This window comes from Lissotriton helveticus, chromosome 7 (assembly GCF_964261635.1).
Source record: "Lissotriton helveticus chromosome 7, aLisHel1.1, whole genome shotgun sequence".
Lineage (NCBI taxonomy): Eukaryota > Metazoa > Chordata > Amphibia > Caudata > Salamandridae > Lissotriton > Lissotriton helveticus.
This window is the reverse complement of record NC_136068.1, coordinates 989138542-989163698: the sequence shown is the minus strand read 5'-3', so window position 1 is coordinate 989163698 and position 25157 is coordinate 989138542.

Sequence of the window (25157 nt, the reverse complement as noted above, 5' to 3'; positions counted from 1 at the left end):
AAAGCACGAGGTGTGCTTTACACCTCGTGCTTTTGGACTTGCTTCATTTCGTTTCTAAATAGAGCGCGGCTGGGTGCTGATTGTGGCCCAATGTGAAAGGATTCCTATTAATTGCAGCACTCTCATGTGCTGCAATTAACATAAATATTTTCACAATGGGCCACAATCAGCACCCAGCCACGCTCTATTTAGAAACAAAATGAAGCAATATATGCTGCTCTCTCTACCTAGACTTCGCTCTTCCTTCAAACTTTTCTTCTGTTTACCTGTACTTAAGGTGTAAAGTCCGGCGGAAACACCGGTGGCCGCGGTTGGCCTTGCCGCCCTGCCTGGCTTGGAAGCCGTTCCTCGGGGCCTCACGTCGGGCAGCAGAGCTCTGGCCGGGTTGCTGCATCTGCAGTTCTTTAAGGCTTGTCGTTCTCTGAATACTCAAAACAAGGGCTTCTGGCCTTGGAGATCTGCTCAGATGGTATCGATGCAGGGAAGGAAAGCCATGCTCGGATTCTTGTTCCACTGACACTGCTTTTTGCCCAGTTGGGTCAGTCACGATCTATATGGAAGCTGGCTTTGGGGCTGTCGGCCATCACCTGCCTGAGTTTGTCTATTGGCATTGGCACATTCCTGCTGTTTGCTGGGGCACTGATTGAGGCGTCCCAGCTAGGCTATGGTTTTCTGGCCCTTATTGCAGCAGACTCCATGGTGCTGCTACAGGGAGTTGCAGCCTTTCGAATGCTTCCTTGGTTCACGGCGGAGGAGTACATGGTGGACAAAGTTTAGATCGAAGTGCAAATTTAGAAACCCTGTGTGGCACATTGCAAATGTCCTTTTACTTTCCAGGAACTTATTTGTAGGAAATTGGGTGTGCGGCCCTCACTAGTTCTATGTACACAATTTTAACTTATAAATATCTACTTAATTAGATGGAAAATACCTTGGATGACAGTATGAAATCACATCTGACCGCGAAATGATCCTGACCTCCACAATCACAGTACCCCCACACAACAGGTAAGACATCACAATATACAGGGACATCACTTTAAATAAAGCCAGCGTATTGTCTTTGTCAACGGGGGAACCATACTGCAAGGACCATAAACCACATGTTAAAAACCTATTTTTGTACGTAAATGCAATCATGTGTAAATGATATTAATAGAGCATATTCACTTTGACAAGTAAAAAAAACAAATTAAGCAAGTCCAAAAGCACGAGGTGTAAAGCACACCTCGTGCTTTTGGACTTGATGCGTGTCTTTTTAAAAGCGCATACTATAAGGCAGCAATGGTTTTACATATTTGGTGCGCTCTAAGCTAGTGGTTGATCTTGGGCACCATATTGGGGATACCGCGTCGGCGGCAAATTGTATGCTTTTAACATAGTGGTTGGTTTGAGCGTTAGAGTGGCGATTTGTTTAAGGCACTGGCTGCTCTTGGCGCGGTGTGCTCACTGTTAAAACTCAGTTATTCTAGGCGCTACACTACTATTGCCAGCAGATGCAATGCTCAAGGCACACGAAATACACACGCTTTTCATTAGATCCCTAATTATTCTTAGGAAGATTCTGCCCTGTTTATCTTCAATATCCATCCCTTCCACCTTCACTCACCGGCAGTACGGACAGGCCTTGTGAGACAGCATGTAGTCTGAGGATGTAGAAACTGGAGAAAGAAGGGCTAATGGTTGTCGCCTGTGGGCGGGTGCTATATGTTGCTTCTTTGTTCTATTTGGCGGGCGATCGTGCTGAACCTGTTATTTTAAGGTTATTAATATCAAACTTTTCTATTCTCTGTAACTTGGTACTTGGCTTTTTGCTATTCAGAGGTACTGATTTGTGTAGTATCTTCTGAGAGATTTTACTTTAGGTTTGTCAGGTACGAGTTTTAGTGGGCCATTTCTAGGATTTGTATACCTCATTCTGTTATGTATTTTTTAGACGAATGCATTGGTGGTATGTTTGCAATGTAATCTGGTTCTCCACTGACATTAGTAATGAAGTATTTAAAAAAAAGGAATATTTACGCAAAGCTTGCAAACATTCGAGTGCTCAAAACGTTTAGCACTGTCATCCATCTACCCTAGAAAGATGCTTCTGGTGGCATGTTTTCTCCTCGTTGGAAGAATCACACTTTGGAGAAATCAAAGAGAGACTATGCTTTGAGACAGACCTCCCACTCGTCCCTAGTGTTGATGTATGGACAAAGAGGCCAAGGACTGAATGGGTACACAGGCTGATATCCGACGTACCCCTAAACTGATCTGGGCACAGAGAAGTCAATTAGTGAATCGTCATGAAAGAGGACTTTGCTTTCAACATTAGCTGTGATCTGTCAAGAGGGAGGTAACGAAGAATTACTGTTTTTTGGTTTTTTTTTTTAATCACAGTGTAGGGCAGTTAATAGAGATTATTACTAAACTCAGTTAGCAAAGTCTTGAGGCCCCACTAAAAGTGTTATTGCATACATTATATCCTCTAGGAAAGATAAAAGGAGGAGTCAGTTTGTCAGGGATTCATTTCGTGACCTGAAAGGTGTATCTTGGCAGAAGTAGGCAATTCGCTCAGCATTTTAACGCGCCTGCGACTGAGAACCCCGAGAAGGAAGGGGCCAAGGGTTGGTGTTATTCATCACTGTTTTTTATGACTTGAGGGCATGGAAGGAGGGAGCGCCTCGGCAGCAAACTTGGGTATCTAAACATGGAGTCTACTGATGCTAATGGTGCCTTCTTTACCTTAATCGCTCCAGATGTTTAGATGTTCTACTATGCAGTTCATATGTTTCGCATTCAGTCGTTCTCTAGTTGCGGTATAAACAGCTTGTGTCGCTGCAGGGTTTGACTGCTGCCCAGAGCCATTGGAAAATGGGAATGGGTGTTGACAGACTAGGATGGGCTATGTGAAACGACTGAGCCAAAGGATAGCTCAGTGAGTCAAACGCTCGCGACTGCCAAATGTTAGGCTCTTGATCTCCTCCCAAGCTTTCCACCCTTCTGTGGGGGGAACCACCATCAAATGGCCAATGTTTGTCATTTAAGTTATAGCGACTAGAAAAGGAGAAAGTACAGTATTTCGGTGCTAGGGTCGCAAGCGGATAGGAATTCCGTTTAATGCCTAACTTTGTATGGTGGACTGCAAATATGTGCTATAAAATATAATCAATATATTCTAGGGTTATTATACCTAGCTTCACTTATAGGTACCATACCAACATAGCTTCAAGGTCGAATTGGTTTGGAGTCAAGAATAGCTTTCAGTGGTTCGGCTGTTCATCCTGTGGCTGATATCTTTGTGATGAATATTTGGACACACCAGGTTAGTGTTTCCAGGAAATGTGGTGGTGCACGAATGTGACAGAACTGCTGTGTTGTCAGCTAACTGGTGACTGTCTCTTGGAAATCTTGAAGGCATTTGGGCCAGTGGCCCACCATCCGCTGCACATGAATCATTACCGACATCCTCAGTGATATGGTGCACAGGTCTTACGCATATCAAACCAATGTGAGACTCTACAGTCTGGTTCATAGTGGCACATCTTGTTTATACGAAAGAGCGAGCTCCTGCGTGGCTATACACCATACACCATAACAGAGCCACTGGAAAAGGTTGGTTATTATGCCGACGTTGGACCTGAGGAAGAAGGGTCGAGTCTCTGCGTTCATTCAACGTCTTGTGATTCTTGGTAAATCACTTAATCTCCTTGTGCCTACCAAAAATGAAGGTCTTTTGTCACGTATCTGGTGCTCATGCAAGGCGCTTCAATACCATTGGGTCATGCTACAAAAACTTAATAGAATAGGTTAAAAATACCCTTGTGTTTTGCGTGCAGGGGACTCTTCTCCCCTTAGTTTAACACAGCTTTTGATACACTTGTATGCGACCCGTCCTTACTAAGGTTTAGCCTCTTGTTCAGCCAAAAAGATAGGTTGGCTGTAGCTAGCCAGTTCCATGGCGCAAGTCGGGAACACGCGGTAGAGGGCGCCTAACCATTCTTTTTGAAGGGTGGACCCTGTCCACGCGGCCAAGAGAGGGGGTCCCCACATGGATGGGCCAACATATTTGTCCTGGTATAAGTATGGGACACTGGGACAATTTCAGCTGCACCAGCACTTTTCTGGCCTAGTTCCGAGCAGCAATACCGGCCAGGGAAGAAGCTGAGAGGATTCCAGCTGCAATCATTACATAAGCCGAAATTAAGGGGCTATTAGGCCCCCATGCAAGCAGTGGCTCAGATAGCTAGGTTCTTGACAATCTCTTCGGTGGATGGGAGTCCGGCCCTATTACAGTGGTAGGGGCCTTGCTCTGTGAGCGCACTCAGAAGTCAGGAAGGTAAGTGCTCAGGGTTTGCAACCACAAGAGCGGAAGCATTTTCACTATTATATACAACTTGATGCAAAAAACAACCATTGACAAAGCCAATAGTCTTGTCTTCTTGTAGGTGTAATGTTACTTGTATTATATATCTGGATGCAATGACAGAAGCAGCAACATATCAATAGGGTGGCACACTATGTGATGCACATATTTTTAGCTTAATTGCTTTTAGGCCACACCCTTAATTGCATCGGTTACGCCCCTTCGGAAGATCCCCGAGTATTTTCATCCCACTCAAAGCCCTGGTCTACACGCACAATCAGGTTCTTGGCGCACATAGCCATGGCTGCAGCGCACAGAGACCATACTCTGCCGCACACAGAGGAAAATAATTAGAGGGAACATTGGTTGACATGTATGTTTTTTAGCATTGTTCGTGTTTACATGCAGAATGTATGACAATGTACATTGTGACTGTTTGGGAGGTGTAGGACTTGGATACGGGACCATGTACATTTGGACTGCATGACGGATGTGAGGTTGTACACTTACATGTCCATTCACAGTTTCCAGCTCTGTCAGATGTAGTAGGCCTTTTTCTGCGCGTGTGCGGACCCAGTTGTGTCCTCTGTTATGCAGAGTCGTGGTTGCACATTGTACCACATTGTCGTCAATGTGGGTGTGCTGTTCATGCTATGTGTGTGTGCTGGAGTGTGCCACAGGAAACATGGACATTATCCTGTGTCATTATGGGTCTGCAGTGTGCTAGACCACGTTGTGCATGTGTGCCATTGTGCTCATCTCCCCACGTCCCCCCAGTCCATGGTCGTTATTCGCCCTGTGTATGTTGTGTCAGGTCCCCCCGAGCTGTGTCCGCACTCCAGACTCCTTGCATCGTCTCTAACCCTGGGAGCAAGACTACGCTCCGCCCATGGAGTGTACGTAGTGTTGCCTAGATTGCATTTTGCAAAGTAGGCGTAGTAGGCAACACTACGCACGCTCAGTGGACGGAGCGATGTTGCCCGTCACCCGCCTCCCTCCCGCCCTCTTCTATATACATAATTTTAGGTAAAGAGTACAATAAAAGTAGATAAAAGCACTTACCTGGTCCGCGGTGTCCCGGGGCTCCCTCTTTTATTTTGCGCCGACTTCTCCCATCGAAATGCGCATGCGCGGCCGCCGGCGAATGCGCATTTCTCGCATGAAATGCGCATGCGCGGGCGGCCACGCATGCGCATTTCGATGGGTAGTCGAATTGTCGGCCAGTTGATGGTAGGGTTCGGTCACCTCCATGAATCTGATCTGGTTTTCCTGCAGACTGCACCCCGTCTTCCTCTCCCTCTTCTCCCTGGCCTTCCCGAACCCTCTTGTTCCTTGCTGGTGGTCTGTGGGCTTTGTGGGGTTTGTGTCGGCCTCTGCGCTTGGTCAGGGTGCATCCATGTTGCTACGCATTTTGGATTGTTTCTATTGTGTTGTATTTGTAGCTTTTATAGTGAATTTTCCTGCCAGACGTGTAGGATTTGCAGGCCTGTAGCTGGTTTTCGATGAATTCAGTATCGTGATTGGCCTCATTTTAGGATTATTTTGCGTTCGCATTTCGCATTTGTGCGTCATGGCGTTGATTTTAACGCAGTCATTTGACGCGTTATCTGGAGACTATCGCATGGTACCGCCGCGTTGAGAATGCTTGGTTAACACAGCGTAATTTTCCCGCGATACACTGCGATGTTGGAAGTTACATTAAGTAACTTTTGCGATGGTTATCACATATTCTTGAGAATATGCGCCAAGGTGTATAATGTTAATGTTCGAAGCATCTGTTAAAATCACCAGCGATAATCACAGGGGAGATGGGGGACTAGTCTGCCACGATTGCATGTAACATTTTTAGAGTGTGCTATGGTTTAGTGAAGGGGGTAAATCTGTTATAAATGTTAATCACCAGATCGGGTGACCTATTTTTTGGGTGTTAAGCTAATGGCCGTGAGAATCAATATTAATTTTCTTTATTTCACACCCAAGTGATATTTTTGACCATATGGTGAGCACCCTCTAGGGCTTTCCTGTGATCTAGGGAATGGCTTCAATGCTGTGTGGCATATAACCCTGTCTATGTACTTGATTAATGGCCCAGGTCTCTTGAAATAGACATATGTCAGAGTTATCAATATACAAACATCTTCCATCTTTGTCCTAATCCTTGCAATATTGAAATGAGAAAGGGAGTGTGCCCAGAAGCGTAGGGTCCAAGGTTGGTTGGAGTTTTCTGCAGAGAGGCCATTGGTGCAGCAGAGTCATATTTTATTCTCTTTTTGAGATGGAATAATGTCAACAGCCCCTGATTTGACTCCAAAAGGGTAGCAATTTTGGGTGCTTTCGGAGTGCAAGTAGATGTGCATGGTGAAAGAGCAAGGGAATTGGGCAGTCAATCCAGCTCGAATAATCCACTCTCCTGATCACTGGTTCTTTGCAGCCAACGGTTTTCACTGATTGGGCCCTCTCTTTTTTTCTGAGTTTTCACCTTTTCGTTTCATCCCGTCCCCTCAGGTATAAGTGTTTCAGAAAAGGGCTGATTTGTCTTGAACCATTTGGTGGTGAGGAACGTGTGTCCAAGGAGATCAGGCCAGCTACCAAATCAGAGGAAATTAAATGTATTTTTATCAAATCCAAAGAATCACCTGGCATTGCGAGACGCTTTACAGAGATAATGTCAGTGTATACAATTGACTGGCAATTTCTCACATGCCTGATCCAGTGGAGGACCTTCATTTTCAGCGAGTCATTCCCTTCAAGTGAGTAAGATGGCAATTTTGGAACTTTGGTCATATAGACTGTATAGCCGGTTTGGTAGAAAGAGTCTCTCTGTTGGAATGCTGGGCAAGCTGGTCCAAGAACAGCTGGTGAATGATGATTTTGTGATTCTCTGCAAGAGCTGTCAGATGGTCGATGCAACAAGCCAGCTGGCAACATTTTAACCGGACCATGCCTACTGCTGGGCGACAGCCTGGGTTTGGCGTAAATAAAGTGACTTTGGCCCACAGTTAGTATCAGCTCTCTATTACGATCAGGAATGGATACTACATGTTTCGAGGCAATGTCCTTTGGGTGTATTTATGGCCCCTCTGAGGTTACTGAGGGATTTAACAACATCTAATATGATTCAAATGGGGGTGGGGTCGCGCACTACTCACACACAGGCGGTGTCGCCCCTAAGGACTCTGGTCAATGTAGTAAAGTGTTCGCGATGCATCATCTTTCGATCTTCTGCTATCTTCGCTGTCTTCGCCATCCCTGGACACGTGTTTCGGGGTATTACCCCTCATCAGCAGGGATAGGCCGTGTACTGGGGTTGCCGATGGCTGCCAATATCTGCCAGGTATAGTACCACTCAGGCGCGTAGGTGCGGGATCCCAGGCTCGTCAGCCCGCTGCTCAAGGGAGCTTTAAAGTTACAAATGGGGGTGGGGTCGCACACTACTCACACACCGGCGGTGTCGCCCCTAAGGACTCTGGTCAATGTAGTAAAGTGTTCGCGATGCATCATCTTTCGATCTTCTGCTATCTTCGCTGTCTTCGCCATCCCTGGACACGTGTTTCGGGGTATTACCCCTCATCAGCAGGGATAGGCCGTGTACTGGGGTTGCCGATGGCTGCCAATATCTGCCAGGTATAGTACCACTCAGGCGCGTAGGTGCGGGATCCCAGGCTCGTCAGCCCGCTGCTCAAGGGAGCTTTAAAGTTACAAATGGGGGTGGGGTCGCACACTACTCACACACCGGCGGTGTCGCCCCTAAGGACTCTGGTCAATGTAGTAAAGTGTTCGCGATGCATCATCTTTCGAACTTCTGCTATCTTCGTTGTCTTCGCCATCCCTGGACACGTGTTTCGGGGTATTACCCCTCATCAGCAGGGATAGGCCGTGTACTGGGGTTGCCGATGGCTGCCAATATCTGCCAGGTATAGTACCACTCAGGCGCGTAGGTGCGGGATCCCAGGCTCGTCAGCCCGCTGCTCAAGGGAGCTTTAAAGTTACAAATGGGGGTGGGGTCGCACACTACTCACACACCGGCGGTGTCGCCCCTAAGGACTCTGGTCAATGTAGTAAAGTGTTCGCGATGCATCATCTTTCGATCTTCTGCTATCTTCGCTGTCTTCGCCATCCCTGGACACGTGTTTCGGGGTATTACCCCTCATCAGCAGGGATAGGCCGTGTACTGGGGTTGCCGATGGCTGCCAATATCTGCCAGGTATAGTACCACTCAGGCGCGTAGGTGCGGGACCCCAGGCTCGTCAGCCCGCTGCTCAAGGGAGCTTTAAAGTTACAAATGGGGGTGGGGTCGCACACTACTCACACACCGGCGGTGTCGCCCCTAAGGACTCTGGTCAATGTAGTAAAGTGTTCGCGATGCATCATCTTTCGATCTTCTGCTATCTTCGCTGTCTTCGCCATCCCTGGACACGTGTTTCGGGGTATTACCCCTCATCAGCAGGGATAGGCCGTGTACTGGGGTTGCCGATGGCTGCCAATATCTGCCAGGTATAGTACCACTCAGGAGCGTAGGTGCGGGATCCCAGGCTCGTCAGCCCGCTGCTCAAGGGAGCTTTAAAGTTACAAATGGGGGTGGGGTCGCACACTACTCACACACCGGCAGTGTCGCCCCTAAGGACTCTGGTCAATGTAGTAAAGTGTTCGCGATGCATCATCTTTCGATCTTCTGCTATCTTCGCTGTCTTCGCCATCCCTGGACACGTGTTTCGGGGTATTACCCCTCATCAGCAGGGATAGGCCGTGTACTGGGGGTTGCCGATGGTGGCCAATATCTGCCAGGTATAGTACCACTCAGGCGCGTAGGTGCGGGATCCCAGGCTCGTCAGCCCGCTGCTCAAGGGAGCTTTAAAGTTACAAATGGGGGTGGGGTCGCACACTACTCACACACCGGCGGTGTCGCCCCTAAGGACTCTGGTCAATGTAGTAAAGTGTTCGCGATGCATCATCTTTCGATCTTCTGCTATCTTCGCTGTCTTCGCCATCCCTGGACACGTGTTTCGGGGTATTACCCCTCATCAGCAGGGATAGGCCGTGTACTGGGGTTGCCGATGGCTGCCAATATCTGCCAGGTATAGTACCACTCAGGCGCGTAGGTGCGGGATCCCAGGCTCGTCAGCCCGCTGCTCAAGGGAGCTTTAAAGTTACAAATGGGGGTGGGGTCGCACACTACTCACACACCGGCGGTGTCGCCCCTAAGGACTCTGGTCAATGTAGTAAAGTGTTCGCGATGCATCATCTTTCGATCTTCTGCTATCTTCGCTGTCTTCGCCATCCCTGGACACGTGTTTCGGGGTATTACCCCTCATCAGCAGGGATAGGCCGTGTACTGGGGTTGCCGATGGCTGCCAATATCTGCCAGGTATAGTACCACTCAGGCGCGTAGGTGCGGGATCCCAGGCTCGTCAGCCCGCTGCTCAAGGGAGCTTTAAAGTTACAAATGGGGGTGGGGTCGCACACTACTCACACACCGACGGTGTCGCCCCTAAGGACTCTGGTCAATGTAGTAAAGTGTTCGCGATGCATCATCTTTCGATCTTCTGCTATCTTCGCTGTCTTCGTCATCCCTGGACACGTGTTTCGGGGTATTACCCCTCATCAGCAGGGATAGGCCGTGTACTGGGGTTGCCGATGGCTGCCAATATCTGCCAGGTATAGTACCACTCAGGCGCGTAGGTGCGGGATCCCAGGCTCGTCAGCCCGCTGCTCAAGGGAGCTTTAAAGTTACAAATGGGGGTGGGGTCGCACACTACTCACACACCGGCGGTGTCGCCCCTAAGGTCTCTGATCAATGTAGTAAAGTGTTCGCGATGCATCATCTTTCGATCTTCTGCTATCTTCGCTGTCTTCGCCATCTCTGGACACGTGTTTCGGGGTATTACCCCTCATCAGCAGGGATAGGCCGTGTACTGGGGTTGCCGATGGCTGCCAATATCTGCCAGGTATAGTACCACTCAGGCGCGTAGGTGCGGGATCCCAGGCTCGTCAGCCCGCTGCTCAAGGGAGCTTTAAAGTTACAAATGGGGGTGGGGTCGCACACTACTCACACACCGGCGGTGTCGCCCCTAAGGTCTCTGATCAATGTAGTAAAGTGTTCGCGATGCATCATCTTTTGATCTTCTGCTATCTTCGCTGTCTTCGCCATCCGTGGACACGTGTTTCGGGGTATTACCCCTCATCAGCAGGGATAGGCCGTGTACTGGGGTTGCCGATGGCTGCCAATATCTGCCAGGTATAGAACCACTCAGGCGCGTAGGTGCGGGATCCCAGGCTCGTCAGCCCTCTGCTCAAGGGAGCTTTAAAGTTACAAATGGGGGTGGGGTCGCACACTACTCACACACCGGCGGTGTCGCCCCTAAGGACTCTGGTCAATGTAGTAAAGTGTTTGCGATGCATCATCTTTCGATCTTCTGCTATCTTCGCTGTCTTTACCATCCCTGGACACGTGTTTCGGGGTATTACCCCTCATCAGCAGGGATAGGCCGTGTACTGGGGTTGCCGATGGCTGCCAATATCTGCCAGGTATAGTACCACTCAGGCGCGTAGGTGCGGGATCCCAGGCTCGTCAGCCCGCTGCTCAAGGGAGCTTTAAAGTTACAAATGGGGGTGGGGTCACACACTACTCACACACCGGCGGTGTCGCCCCTAAGGACTCTGGTCAATGTAGTAAAGTGTTCGCGATGCATCATCTTTCGATCTTCTGCTATCTTCGCTGTCTTCGCCATCCCTGGACACGTGTTTTGGGGTATTACCCCTCATCAGCAGGGATAGGCCGTGTACTGGGGTTGCCGATGGCTGCCAATATCTGCCAGGTATAGTACCACTCAGGCGCGTAGGTGCGGGATCCCAGGCTCGTCAGCCCGCTGCTCAAGGGAGCTTTAAAGTTACAAATGGGGGTGGGGTCGCACACTACTCACACACAGGCGGTGTCGCCCCTAAGGACTCTGGTCAATGTAGTAAAGTGTTCGCGATGCATCATCTTTCGATCTTCTGCTATCTTCGCTGTCTTCGCCATCCCTGGACACGTGTTTCGGGGTATTACCCCTCATCAGCAGGGATAGGCCTTGTACTGGGGTTGCCGATGGCTGCCAATATCTGCCAGGTATAGTACCACTCAGGCGCGTAGGTGCGGGATCCCAGGCTCGTCAGCCCGCTGCTCAAGGGAGCTTTAAAGTTACAAATGGGGGTGGGGTCGCACATTACTCACACACCGGCGGTGTCGCCCCTAAGGACTCTGGTCAATGTAGTAAAGTGTTCGCGATGCATCATCTTTCGATCTTCTGCTATCTTCGCTGTCTTCGCCATCCCTGGACACGTGTTTCGGGGTATTACCCCTCATCAGCAGGGATAGGCCTTGTACTGGGGTTGCCGATGGCTGCCAATATCTGCCAGGTATAGTACCACTCAGGCGCGTAGGTGCGGGATCCCAGGCTCGTCAGCCCGCTGCTCAAGGGAGCTTTAAAGTTACAAATGAGGGTGGGGTCGCACACTACTCACACACCGGCGGTGTCGCCCCTAAGGACTCTGGTCAATGTAGTAAAGTGTTCGGGATGCATCATCTTTCGATCTTCTGCTATCTTCGCTGTCTTCGCCATCCCTGGACACGTGTTTCGGGGTATTACCCCTCATCAGCAGGGATAGGCCGTGTACTGGGGTTGCCGATGGCTGCCAATATCTGCCAGGTATAGTACCACTCAGGCGCGTAGGTGCGGGATCCCAGGCTCGTCAGCCCGCTGCTCAAGGGAGCTTTAAAGTTACAAATGGAGGTGGGGTCGCACACTACTCACACACCGGCGGTGTCGCCCCTAAGGACTCTGGTCAATGTAGTAAAGTGTTCGCGATGCATCATCTTTCGATCTTCTGCTATCTTCGCTGTCTTCGCCATCCCTGGAAACGTGTTTCGGGGTATTACCCCTCATCAGCAGGGATAGGCCGTGTACTGGGGTTGCCGATGGCTGCCAATATCTGCCAGGTATAGTACCACTCAGGCGCGTAGGTGCGGGATCCCAGGCTCGTCAGCCCGCTGCTCAAGGGAGCTTTAAAGTTACAAATGGGGGTGGGGTCGCACACTACTCACCCACCGGCGGTGTCGCCCCTAAGGACTCTGGTCAATGTAGTAAAGTGTTCGCGATGCATCATCTTTCGATCTTCTGCTATCTTCGCTGTCTTCGCCATCCCTGGACACGTGTTTCGGGGTATTACCCCTCATCAGCAGGGATAGGCCGTGTACTGGGGTTGCCGATGGCTGCCAATATCTGCCAGGTATAGTACCACTCAGGCGCGTAGGTGCGGGATCCCAGGCTCGTCAGCCCGCTGCTCAAGGGAGCTTTAAAGTTACAAATGAGGGTGGGGTCGCACACTACTCACACACCGGCAGTGTCGCCCCTAAGGACTTTGGTCAATGTAGTAAAGAGTTTGCGATGCATCATCTTTCGATCTTCTGCTATCTTCGCTGTCTTCGCCATCCCTGGACACGTGTTTCGGGGTATTACCCCTCATCAGCAGGGATAGGCCGTGTACTGGGGTTGCCGATGGCTGCCAATATCTGCCAGGTATAGTACCACTCAGGCGCGTAGGTGCGGGATCCCAGGCTCGTCAGCCCGCTGCTCAAGGGAGCTTTAAAGTTACAAATGGGGGTGGGGTCGCACACTACTCACATACCGGCGGTGTCGCCCCTAAGGACTCTGGTCAATGTAGTAAAGTGTTCGCGATGCATCATCTTTCGATCTTCTGCTATCTTCGCTGTCTTCGCCATCCCTGGACACATGTTTCGGGGTATTACCCCTCATCAGCAGGGATAGGCCGTGTACTGGGGTTGCCGATGGCTGCCAATATCTGCCAGGTATAGTACCACTCAGGCGCGTAGGTGCGGGATCCCAGGCTCGTCAGCCCGCTGCTCAAGGGAGCTTTAAAGTAACAAATGGGGGTGGGGTCGCACACTACTCACACACCGGCGGTGTCGCCCCTAAGGACTCTGGTCAATGTAGTAAAGTGTTTGCGATGCATCATCTTTCGATCTTCTGCTATCTTCGCTGTCTTCGCCATCCCTGGACACGTGTTTCGGGGTATTACCCCTCATCAGCAGGGATAGGCCGTGTACTGGGGTTGCCGATGGCTGCCAATATCTGCCAGGTATAGTACCACTCAGGCGCGTAGGTGCGGGATCCCAGGCTCGTCAGCCCGCTGCTCAAGGGAGCTTCAAAGTTACAAATGGGGGGTGGGGTCGCACACTACTCACACACCGGCGGTGTCGCCCCTAAGGACTCTGGTCAATGTAGTAAAGTGTTCGCGATGCATCATCTTTCGATCTTCTGCTATCTTCGCTGTCTTCGCCATCCCTGGACACGTGTTTCGGGGTATTACCCCTCATCAGCAGGGATAGGCCGTGTACTGGGGTTGCCGATGGCTGCCAATATCTGCCAGGTATAGTACCACTCAGGCGCTTAGGTGCGGGATCCCAGGCTCGTCAGCCCGCTGCTCAAGGGAGCTTTAAAGTTACAAATGGGGGTGGGGTCGCACACTACTCACACACCGGCGGTTCGCCCCTTAGGACTCTGGTCAATGTAGTAAAGTGTTCGCGATGCATCATCTTTCGATCTTCTGCTATCTTCGCTGTCTTCGCCATCCCTGGACACGTGTTTCAGGGTATTACCCCTCATCAGCAGGGATAGGCCATGTACTGGGGTTGCCGATGGCTGCCAATATCTGCCAGGTATAGTACCACTCAGGCGCGTAGGTGCGGGATCCCAGGCTCGTCAGCCCGCTGCTCAAGGGAGCTTTAAAGTTACAAATGGGGGTGGGGTCGCACACTACTCACACACCGGCGGTGTCGCCCCTAAGGACTCTGGTCAATGTAGTAAAATGTTCGCGATGCATCATCTTTCGATCTTCTGCTATCTTTGCTGTCTTCGCCATCCCTGGACACGTGTTTCGGGGTATTACCCCTCATCAGCAGGGATAGGCCGTGTACTGGGGTTGCGGATGGCTGCCAATATCTGCCAGGTATAGTACCACTCAGGCGCGTAGGTGCGGGATCCCAGGCTCGTCAGCCCGCTGCTCAAGGGAGCTTTAAAGTTACAAATGGGGGTGGGGTCGCACACTACTCACACACCGGCGGTGTCGCCCCTAAGGACTCTGGTCAATGTAGTAAAGTGTTCGCGATGCATCATCTTTCGATCTTCTGCTATCTTCGCTGTCTTCGCCATCCCTGGACACGTGTTTCGGGGTATTACCCCTCATCAGCAGGGATAGGCCTTGTACTGGGGTTGCCGATGGCTGCCAATATCTGCCAGGTATAGTACCACTCAGGCGCGTAGGTGCGGGATCCCAGGCTCGTCAGCCCGCTGCTCAAGGGAGCTTTAAAGTTACAAATGAGGGTGGGGTCGCACACTACTCACACACCGGCGGTGTCGCCCCTAAGGACTCTGGTCAATGTAGTAAAGTGTTCGGGATGCATCATCTTTCGATCTTCTGCTATCTTCGCTGTCTTCGCCATCCCTGGACACGTGTTTCGGGGTATTACCCCTCATCAGCAGGGATAGGCCGTGTACTGGGGTTGCCGATGGCTGCCAATATCTGCCAGGTATAGTACCACTCAGGCGCGTAGGTGCGGGATCCCAGGCTCGTCAGCCCGCTGCTCAAGGGAGCTTTAAAGTTACAAATGGAGGTGGGGTCGCACACTACTCACACACCGGCGGTGTCGCCCCTAAGGACTCTGGTCAATGTAGTAAAGTGTTCGCGATGCATCATCTTTCGATCTTCTGCTATCTTCGCTGTCTTCGCCATCCCTGGAAACGTGTTTCGGGGTATTACCCCTCATCAGCAGGGATAGGCCGTGTACTGGGGTTGCCGATGGCTGCCAATATCTGCCAGGTATAGTACCACTCAGGCGCGTAGGTGCGGGATCCCAGGCTCGTCAGCCCGCTGCTCAAGGGAGCTTTAAAGTTACAAATGGGGGTGGGGTCGCACACTACTCACCCACCGGCGGTGTCGCCCCTAAGGACTCTGGTCAATGTAGTAAAGTGTTTGCGATGCATCATCTTTCGATCTTCTGCTATCTTCCCTGTCTTCGCCATCCCTGGACACGTGTTTCGGGGTATTACCCCTCATCAGCAGGGATAGGCCGTGTACTGGGGTTGCCGATGGCTGCCAATATCTGCCAGGTATAGTACCACTCAGGCGCGTAGGTGCGGGATCCCAGGCTCGTCAGCCCGCTGCTCAAGGGAGCTTTAAAGTTACAAATGAGGGTGGGGTCGCACACTACTCACACACCGGCAGTGTCGCCCCTAAGGACTCTGGTCAATGTAGTAAAGTGTTTGCGATGCATCATCTTTCGATCTTCTGCTATCTTCGCTGTCTTCGCCATCCCTGGACACGTGTTTCGGGGTATTACCCCTCATCAGCAGGGATAGGCCGTGTACTGGGGTTGCCGATGGCTGCCAATATCTGCCAGGTATAGTACCACTCAGGCGCGTAGGTGCGGGATCCGGTGTGTGAGTAGTGTGGACACGTTTTTCGGGGTATTACCCCTCATCAGCAGGGATAGGCCGTGTACTGGGGTTGCCGATGGCTGCCAATATCTGCCAGGTATAGTACCACTCAGGCGCGTAGGTGCGGGATCCCAGGCTCGTCAGCCCGCTGCTCAAGGGAGCTTTAAAGTTACAAATGGGGGTGGGGTCGCACACTACTCACACACCGGCGGTGTCGCCCCTAAGGACTCTGGTCAATGTAGTAAAGTGTTCGCGATGCATCATCTTTCGATCTTCTGCTATCTTCGCTGTCTTCGCCATCCCTGGACACGTGTTTCGGGGTATTACCCCTCATCAGCAGGGATAGGCCGTGTACTGGGGTTGCCGATGGCTGCCAATATCTGCCAGGTATAGTACCACTCAGGCGCGTAGGTGCGGGATCCCAGGCTCGTCAGCCCGCTGCTCAAGGGAGCTTTAAAGTTACAAATGGGGGTGGGGTCGCACACTACTCACACACCGGCGGTGTCGCCCCTAAGGACTCTGGTCAATGTAGTAAAGTGTTCGCGATGCATCATCTTTCGATCTTCTGCTATCTTCGCTGTCTTCGCCATCCCTGGACACGTGTTTCAGGGTATTACCCCTCATCAGCAGGGATAGGCCATGTACTGGGGTTGCCGATGGCTGCCAATATCTGCCAGGTATAGTACCACTCAGGCGCGTAGGTGCAGGATCCCAGGCTCGTCAGCCCGCTGCTCAAGGGAGCTTTAAAGTTACAAATGGGGGTGGGGTCGCACACTACTCACACACCGGCGGTGTCGCCCCTAAGGACTCTGGTCAATGTAGTAAAGTGTTCGCGATGCATCATCTTTCGATCTTCTGCTATCTTTGCTGTCTTCGCCATCCCTGGACACGTGTTTCGGGGTATTACCCCTCATCAGCAGGGATAGGCCGTGTACTCGGGTTGCCGATGGCTGCCAATATCTGCCAGGTATAGTACCACTCAGGCGCGTAGGTGCGGGATCCCAGGCTCGTCAGCCCGCTGCTCAAGGGAGCTTTAAAGTTACAAATGGGGGTGGGGTCGCACACTACTCACACACCGGCGGTGTCGCCCCTAAGGACTCTGGTCAATGTAGTAAAGTGTTCGCGATGCATCATCTTTCGATCTTCTGCTATCTTCGCTGTCTTCACCATCCCTGGACACGTGTTTCAGGGTATTACCCCTCATCAGCAGGGATAGGCCATGTACTGGGGTTGCCGATGGCTGCCAATATCTGCCAGGTATAGTACCACTCAGCCAGGTATAGTACCACTCAGCCGATGGCTGCCAATATCTGCCAGGTATAGTACCACTCATCAGCAGGGATAGGCCGTGTACTGGGGTTGCCGATGGCTGCCAATATCTGCCAGGTATAGTACCACTCAGGCGCGTAGGTGCGGGATCCCAGGCTCGTCAGCCCGCTGCTCAAGGGAGCTTTAAAGTTACAAATGGGGGTGGGGTCGCACACTACTCACACACCGGCGGTGTCGCCCCTAAGGACTCTGGTCAATGTAGTAAAGTGTTCGCGATGCATCATCTTTCGATCTTCTGCTATCTTCGCTGTCTTCGCCATCCCTGGACACGTGTTTCGGGGTATTACCCCTCATCAGCAGGGATAGGCCGTGTACTGGGGTTGCCGATGGCTGCCAATATCTGCCAGGTATAGTACCACTCAGGCGCGTAGGTGCGGGATCCCAGGCTCGTCAGCCCGCTGCTCAAGGGAGCTTTAAAGTAACAAATGGGGGTGGGGTCGCACACTACTCACACACCGGCGGTGTCGCCCCTAAGGACTCTGGTCAATGTAGTAAAGTGTTCGCGATGCATCATCTTTCGATCTTCTGCTATCTTCGCTGTCTTCGCCATCCCTGGACACGTTTTTCGGGGTATTACCCCTCATCAGCAGGGATAGGCCGTGTACTGGGGTTGCCGATGGCTGCCAATATCTGCCAGGTATAGTACCACTCAGGCGCGTAGGTGCGGGATCCCAGGCTCGTCAGCCCGCTGCTCAAGGGAGCTTTAAAGTTACTAATGGGGGTGGGGTCGCACACTACTCACACACCGGCGGTGTCGCCCCTAAGGACTCTGGTCAATGTAGTAAAGTGTTTGAGATGCATCATCTTTCGATCTTCTGCTATCTTCGCTGTCTTCGCCATCCCTGGACACGTGTTTCAGGGTATTACCCCTCATCAGCAGGGATAGGCCGTGTACTGGGGTTGCCGATGGCTGCCAATATCTGCCAGGTATAGTACCACTCAGGCGCGTAGGTGCGGGATCCCAGGCTCGTCAGCCCGCTGCTCAAGAGAGCTTTAAAGTTACAAATGGGGGTGGGGTCGCACACTACTCACACACCGGCGGTGTCGCCCCTAAGGACTCTGGTCAATGTAGTAAAGTGTTTGCGATGCATCATCTTTCGATCTTCTGCTATCTTCGCTGTCTTCGCCATCCCTGGACACGTGTTTCGGGGTATTACCCCTCATCAGCAGGGATAGGCCGTGTACTGGGGTTGCCGATGGCTGCCAATATCTGCCAGGTATAGTACCACTCAGGCGCGTAGGTGCGGGATCCGGTGTGTGAGTAGTGTGCGACCCCACCCCCATTAGTAACTTTAAAGCTCCCTTGAGCAGCGGGCTGACGAGCCTGGGATCCCGCACCTACGCGCCTGAGTGATACTATACCTGGCAGATATTGGCAGCCATCGGCAACCCCAGTACACGGCCTATCCCTGCTGATGAGGGGTAATACCCTGAAACACGTGTCCAGGGATGGCGAAGACAGCCAAGATAGCAGAAGATCGAAAGATGATGCATCGCAAACACTTTACTACATTGACCAGAGTCCTTAGGGGCGACACCGCCGGTGTGTGAGTAGTGTGCGACCCCACCCCCATTAGTAACTTCAAAGCTCCCTTGAGCAGCGGACTGACGAGCCTGGGATCCCGCACCTACGCGCCTGAGTGGTACTATACCTGGCAGATATTGGCAGCCATCGGCAACCCCAGTACACGGCCTATCCCTGCTGATGAGGGGTAATACCCCGAAACACGTGTCCAGGGATGGCGAAGACAGCGAAGATAGCAGAAGATCGAAAGATGATGCATCTCAAACACTTTACTACATTGACCAGAGTCCTTAGGGGCGACACCGCCGGTGTGTGAGTAGTGTGCGACCCCACCCCCATTAGTAACTTTAAAGCTCCCTTGAGCAGCGGGCTGACGAGCCTGGGATCCCGCACCTACGCGCCTGAGTGGTACTATACCTGGCAGATATTGGCAGCCATCGGCAACCCCAGTACACGGCCTATCCCTGCTGATGAGGGGTAATACCCCGAAACACGTGTCCAGGGATGGCGAAGACAGCGAAGATAGCAGAAGATCGAAAGATGATGCATCGCAAACACTTTACTACATTGACCAGAGTCCTTAGGGGCGACACCGCCGGTGTGCGAGTAGTGTGCGACCCCACCCCCATTAGTAACTTTAAAGCTCCCTTGAGCAGCGTGCTGACGAGCCTGGGATCCCGCACCTACGCGCCTGAGTGGTACTAAACCTGGCAGATATTGGCAGCCATCGGCAACCCCAGTACACGGCCTATCCCTGCTGATGAGGGGTAATACCCCGAAACACGTGTCCAGGGATGGCGAAGACAGCGAAGATAGCAGAAGATCGAAAGATGATGCATCGCAAACACTTTACTACATTGACCAGAGTCCTTAGGGGCGACACCGCCGGTGTGTGAGTAGTGTGCGACCCCACCCCCATTAGTATCTAATATGATTCCCTTTAAGGAGGCCACTTAGTTTTTGAGAGTCAAAATTAACCCCCGGCTTCCTTGGCATAACGCCGTGCTCCACCACTTCCAAAACACAGGTCTGCACCGTATTTACAAGGATACTGTGAAGCCCTGCATTTCCACCTGCACTGGTGCTAATTTTAGCTGCCTAGTGCCAAATCAGTAAACAATCAATGGCCTTTTGCTATTTCTATGTGTACTGCACTATGCAGCACACATAGAAACAGCAACATCGAGGATATATGAAACATTTTTCGTGTTGCACCTTGTTTAAGACCAGGTTTTCTCTAGCCTTAATTTTGGGCCCGCCCCATATTTATGCTGCCCATGTACATAAAAAATCAATGGGTGTTGCGGTGGAATGCCCACCGCAACACCCATTGCACACCCCTTTCACGCTGAGTATAGCGTGAAAGGGAGACTTATTCACGAGGCAGCGTTAAGCCACATTAAGTGGCTTAAGGCTGCCTTGTGAATAAGGCAAAGCCCCTATCGCCACCACAACGTCAGAAAAAGTGATGTTGTCATGGTGATAGGGGCTTGTAAATATGCCCCGAGATGTCTTCGATTGATGGTTGGAGAGAAGAAGGGGTTGAGAGTGGATGCATCATGGCCATTTCCGGCTGTAAATCCTGTAATACTGTAAACCGATTAGAGCATTCAACTTCAATATGAGAGCGAGAAACCCTCTTGTTTTGCAAGGTGCTATGATCGTGCATAAGTGCTGGCTCCGCTTCAACAGAAGTATGGTGGTTATGTTACTGGGAGTTTTTTGGTCTGGGTATCGTTTTAAATCCGGAACTTTCCCGATAAGTTAATTAAAACGTGAATGTCTTGACTGAGAAGGTGGTCATTTAACGTTTTTGGCATTTCCAGAAGTCTGCCTTGCACTGAAAATGCAAAGGAAATCTGTTTATTTTGTAGAGCTGCTACATTTGAGAACCTTTCCCCAAAGCATTTGTGTCTCGATGACTGCAATCAGAAGCAGTGCTTGGAGGCTGAACACACAAATCTACTTGGTGGTGTGGAAAAAAGGTTTGGAATGATAGTCATTGGCATTCTTGTACAATGTCCAATACCAGAAAATAATATATACGATACAGTTTGCTTGGCTGGCATGACGTTGAGTGGAATCAGTGTATGCAGGGTGTGCTTCGATCTTTTTAACCCAAGAATAAGTCCAAGTCCAAAGTTTTGAGCTCTTTAAAGTTTATTTATTTGGTTTTCTGGGCTGATCTCTGAATATATCATCACAGTAGTCTGTTAGTGAAAGTGTCAAGTCAAGGACAATGGCAACGTGGGAATCAGTCAGCAGTGTAGGTAGTATCGTACAAAGGTGTTGATGTTTGGAGAACAAGCTCTTCGTCGCATTGTTAACTTCACTAATGAAGTATCCTTCCTAAATTGATGAAGACCTCAAGATTTTTGACTGAACCTGTGGATGTCAGGAGACATCCATAGCATAGGACCAGTGGAATTGAAGCACCTGAAGGTAACCATAGCCTAGAACCGGGATTTCTGTTTTGTTCCTGCTCAAGCAGAGCTAAATGGGAACCACTGTTGCACGAGGGAGTGATAATTACTGAAGGAGCCAGTGACTTCCCAGAACCTTTGAATCAAGAGATGAGTATCACAGAAAAATACAACAGAATTCAGGTACAAGAAGTAGTACCCAAAGCTTGCATCATTTGCTAATCTACACATTTAAACCAAATTCAATTTCCATCTAACGGATGTCACTGAGTGGGACATCTTGAAGCAGAAAATGGAATGAGGTAAGCTGTACTACTTCAGCCACCTGCGATCGTGGTCGGTTTTAGTGATTCTACCAGAGAAGTGGTGGGGTTAGGCATGTGAAATGGAAGGGGAGGGTGGATCTGGGGTGACAGGGTATTGGGAGTGGGGAGGCTGGGGGGACTGAGAAGGCTAGTAGGGAAGGTGCCTTTATAGGCAGGTTTTGGGCTGGTGGGCTCATTTTGTGTGGGGAGCCTTAAGGACTGATTGCTCAGCCTAACAGTCCAAGGAATCCAAGAGAGGATGGGTGGATGTCTACAGCGGGGAACCGGTTCCACAGAGTGTTTTTTGGAAACTACAGGTTCTATGCACTTTACATAGATACTGTTGTTTAAAAAAATACGTGTGGTTACACAATCACATGACTCTCAACTTTGCCCACCCATGGAAATGCCCTTGTTTTTCATGTTGGGCATGAATAGTGATTAAAGTTGTAATTAAGTGGTATGTAGATCACATTACACCATATGACTACTTAAGGCATATAATAAGAAAGTTGTGAGCCTCAGACTGGAATGCCAACAACAAATCTACAAGGATATATCCACTGTCCTGGTCAGGAAATAGTGGATCACAATCCTTCCCTATCTACCTTACAGTAGATTTAGTAACCCTCTATGGGCTAAAGACTGCCTGGAAGTTACCAAGGAGTTTATTTGATTCCACTGAGCGAGAGAATTGCAAAGTCACCACAAATGTAAGATTCTTTGCATAGACAGTAAAATTGAAATGATCGGACTTTTGTTTGCCGGGACCTCTGGATGAGCCAGCTGTTTCTTAAGAAGAGAAGCAGAGTTACAAAGGAGAATTTCAATTTATCTCAGACCTTTTTTGTTATTGCTATCACATAAGAGTTTAAGGGTTGCTTTTTTTTTGTCTCACGCCATCTAATCCATTGGTGTGCTTTGCTCTTGGTCATGCTGTTGGGCCCAGTCTTGATTTTATATTTTCCCAAGCGAGTTAATAGTGACATATCATGAAGCAACATTTTCTATGATCAAGATTGTTTTGAGAGCATGAGTGAAGCATCTTCCCTAATTTCGATATTTGAAATGTTTTCGGTTTGAAATATTATTTCATCTGAAATGTGTTTTTGTGCAATTATATGATGTACAATATAATGTCATGGGTGTTTCAGTCAATCAATCATAGCATTTATAAAGCGCACTACTCACCCGTGAGGGAATCAAGGCGCTGGGGGGTGGGGGATGCTGCTACTGCTCGAAAACGATACAAAAGGGGATGATGGACGGAGCGTTTGAGCAAATCAAGCACTCACCCCCAGTCAACTGATCTGGGTTTAATCCATCACCATTCTTTAGCCCACCCAGCCACCCCATTTCAGACATGGCTATATGCAAATCAGTCTGACCCTGTGCCTCATGGGAACAGTCCAGCCCGAACTGCCAAGCCATGTCTTCCATCGACCGGAAACAAGCATCCTCGGACCGGTTTCGGATTCATAATCCTCATCAGCCAGGCTATCTTGAATCCAGTGGCCAAGTGAGCAAGGGACTCACGTCTGAGCATACCCTGCCACACTTAGGGCGAACAAAGCGATACAAAAGGGGATGATGTCCATCATCCCCTTTTGTTTCGCTTTGTTCGCCCTAAGTTGGCAGGGTATGCTCAGACGTGAGTCCCTTGCTCACTTGGCCACTGGATTCAAGATAGCCTGGCTGATGAGGATTATGAATCCGAAACCGGGATGCTTGTTTCCGGTCCAGGGAAGACATGGCTTGGCAGTTCGGGCTGGACTGTTCCCATGAGGCACAGGGTCAGACTGATTTGCATATAGCCCTGTCTGATCTGGGGTGGCTGAGTGGGCTAAAGAATGGTGATGGATTAAACCCAGATCAGTTGATTGGGGGTGAGTGTTTGATTTGCTCAGACGCTCTGTCCATCATCCCCTTTTGTTTCGCTTTGTTCGCCCTAAGTTGGCAGGGTATCCTCAGACGTGAGTCCCTTGCTCACTTGGCCACTGGATTCAAGATAGCCTGGCTGATGAGGATTATGAATCCGAAACCGGTCCCAGGATGCTCGTTTCCGGTCCAGGGAAGACATGGTTTGGCAGTTCGGGCTGGACTGTTCCCGTGAGGCACAGGGTCAGACTGATTTGCATATAGCCATGTCTGATCTGGGGTGGCTGAGTGGGCTAAAGAATGGTGATGGATTAAACCCAGATCAGTTGACTGGGGTGAGTGTTTGATTTGCTCAGACGCTCTGTCCATCATCCCCTTTTGTTTCGCTTTGTTCGCCCTAAGTTGGCAGGGTATGTGCAGACGTGAGTCCCTTGCTCACTTGGCCACTGGATTCAAGATTGCCTGCTGATGATGAGGATTATGAATCCGAAACCGGTCCCAGGATGCTCGTTTCCGGTCCAGGGAAGACATGGCTTGGCAGTTCGGGCTGGCCTGTTCCCATGAGGCACAGGGTCAGACTGATTTGCATATAACCATGTCTGATCTGGGGTGGCTGAGTGGGCTAAAGAATGGTGATGGATTAAACCCAGATCAGTTGACTGGGGGTGAGTGTTTGATTTGCTCAGACGCTCTGTCCATCATCCCCTTTTGTTTCGCTTTGTTCGCCCTAAGTTGGCAGGGTATGCTCAGACGTGAGTCCCTTGCTCACTTGGCCACTGGATTCAAGATAGCCTGGCTGATGAGGATTATGAATCCGAAACCGGTCCCAGGATGCTCGTTTCCGGTCCAGGGAAGACATGGCTTGGCAGTTCGGGCTGGACTGTTCCCATGAGGCACAGGGTCAGACTGATTTGCATATAGCCATGTCTGATCTGGGTGGCTGAGTGGGCTAAAGAATGGTGATGGATTAAACCCAGATCAGTTGACTGGGGGTGAGTGTTTGATTTGCTCAGACGCTCTGTCTATCATCCCCTTTTGTTTCGTTTTGTTCGCCCTAAGTTGGCAGGGTATGCTCAGACGTGAGTCCCTTGCTCACTTGGCCACTGGATTCAAGATAGCCTGGCTGATGAGGATTATGAATCTGAAACCGGTCCCAGGATGCTCATTTCCGGTCCAGGGAAGACATGGCTTGGCAGTTCGGGCTGGACTGTTCCCATGAGGCACAGGGTCAGACTGATTTGCATATAGCCATGTCTGATCTGGGGTGGCTGAGTGGGCTAAAGAATGGTGATGGATTAAACCCAGATCAGTTGACTGGGGGTGCGTGTTTGATTTGCTCAGACGCTCTGTCCATCATCCCCTTTTGTTTTGTTTTGTTTTGTTCGCCCTAAGTTGGCAGGGTATGCTCAGATGTGAGTCCCTTGCTCACTTGGCCACTGGATTCAAGATAGCCTGGCTGATGAGGATTATGAATCTGAAACCGGTCCCAGGATGCTCGTTTCCGGTCCAGGGAAGACATGGCTTGGCAGTTCGGGCTGGACTGCTCCCATGAGGCACAGGGTCAGACTGATTTGCATATAGCCATGTCTGATCTGGGGTGGCTGAGTGGGCTAAAGAATGGTGATGGATTAAACCCAGATCAGTTGACTGGGGGTGAGTGTTTGATTTGCTCAGACGCTCTGTCCATCATCCCCTTTTGTTTCGCTACTGCTCAAAAAGCCAGGTCTTGAGGAGTCTTCTGAAGGTCAGCAGGTCTTGGGTATGCCGTAGGTGGATGGGGAGGGTGTTCCAGGTCCTGGTGGCAAGGTGGGAGAACGATCTGCCGCCGGAGGCCGCTCTTAGGATGCGGGGGAC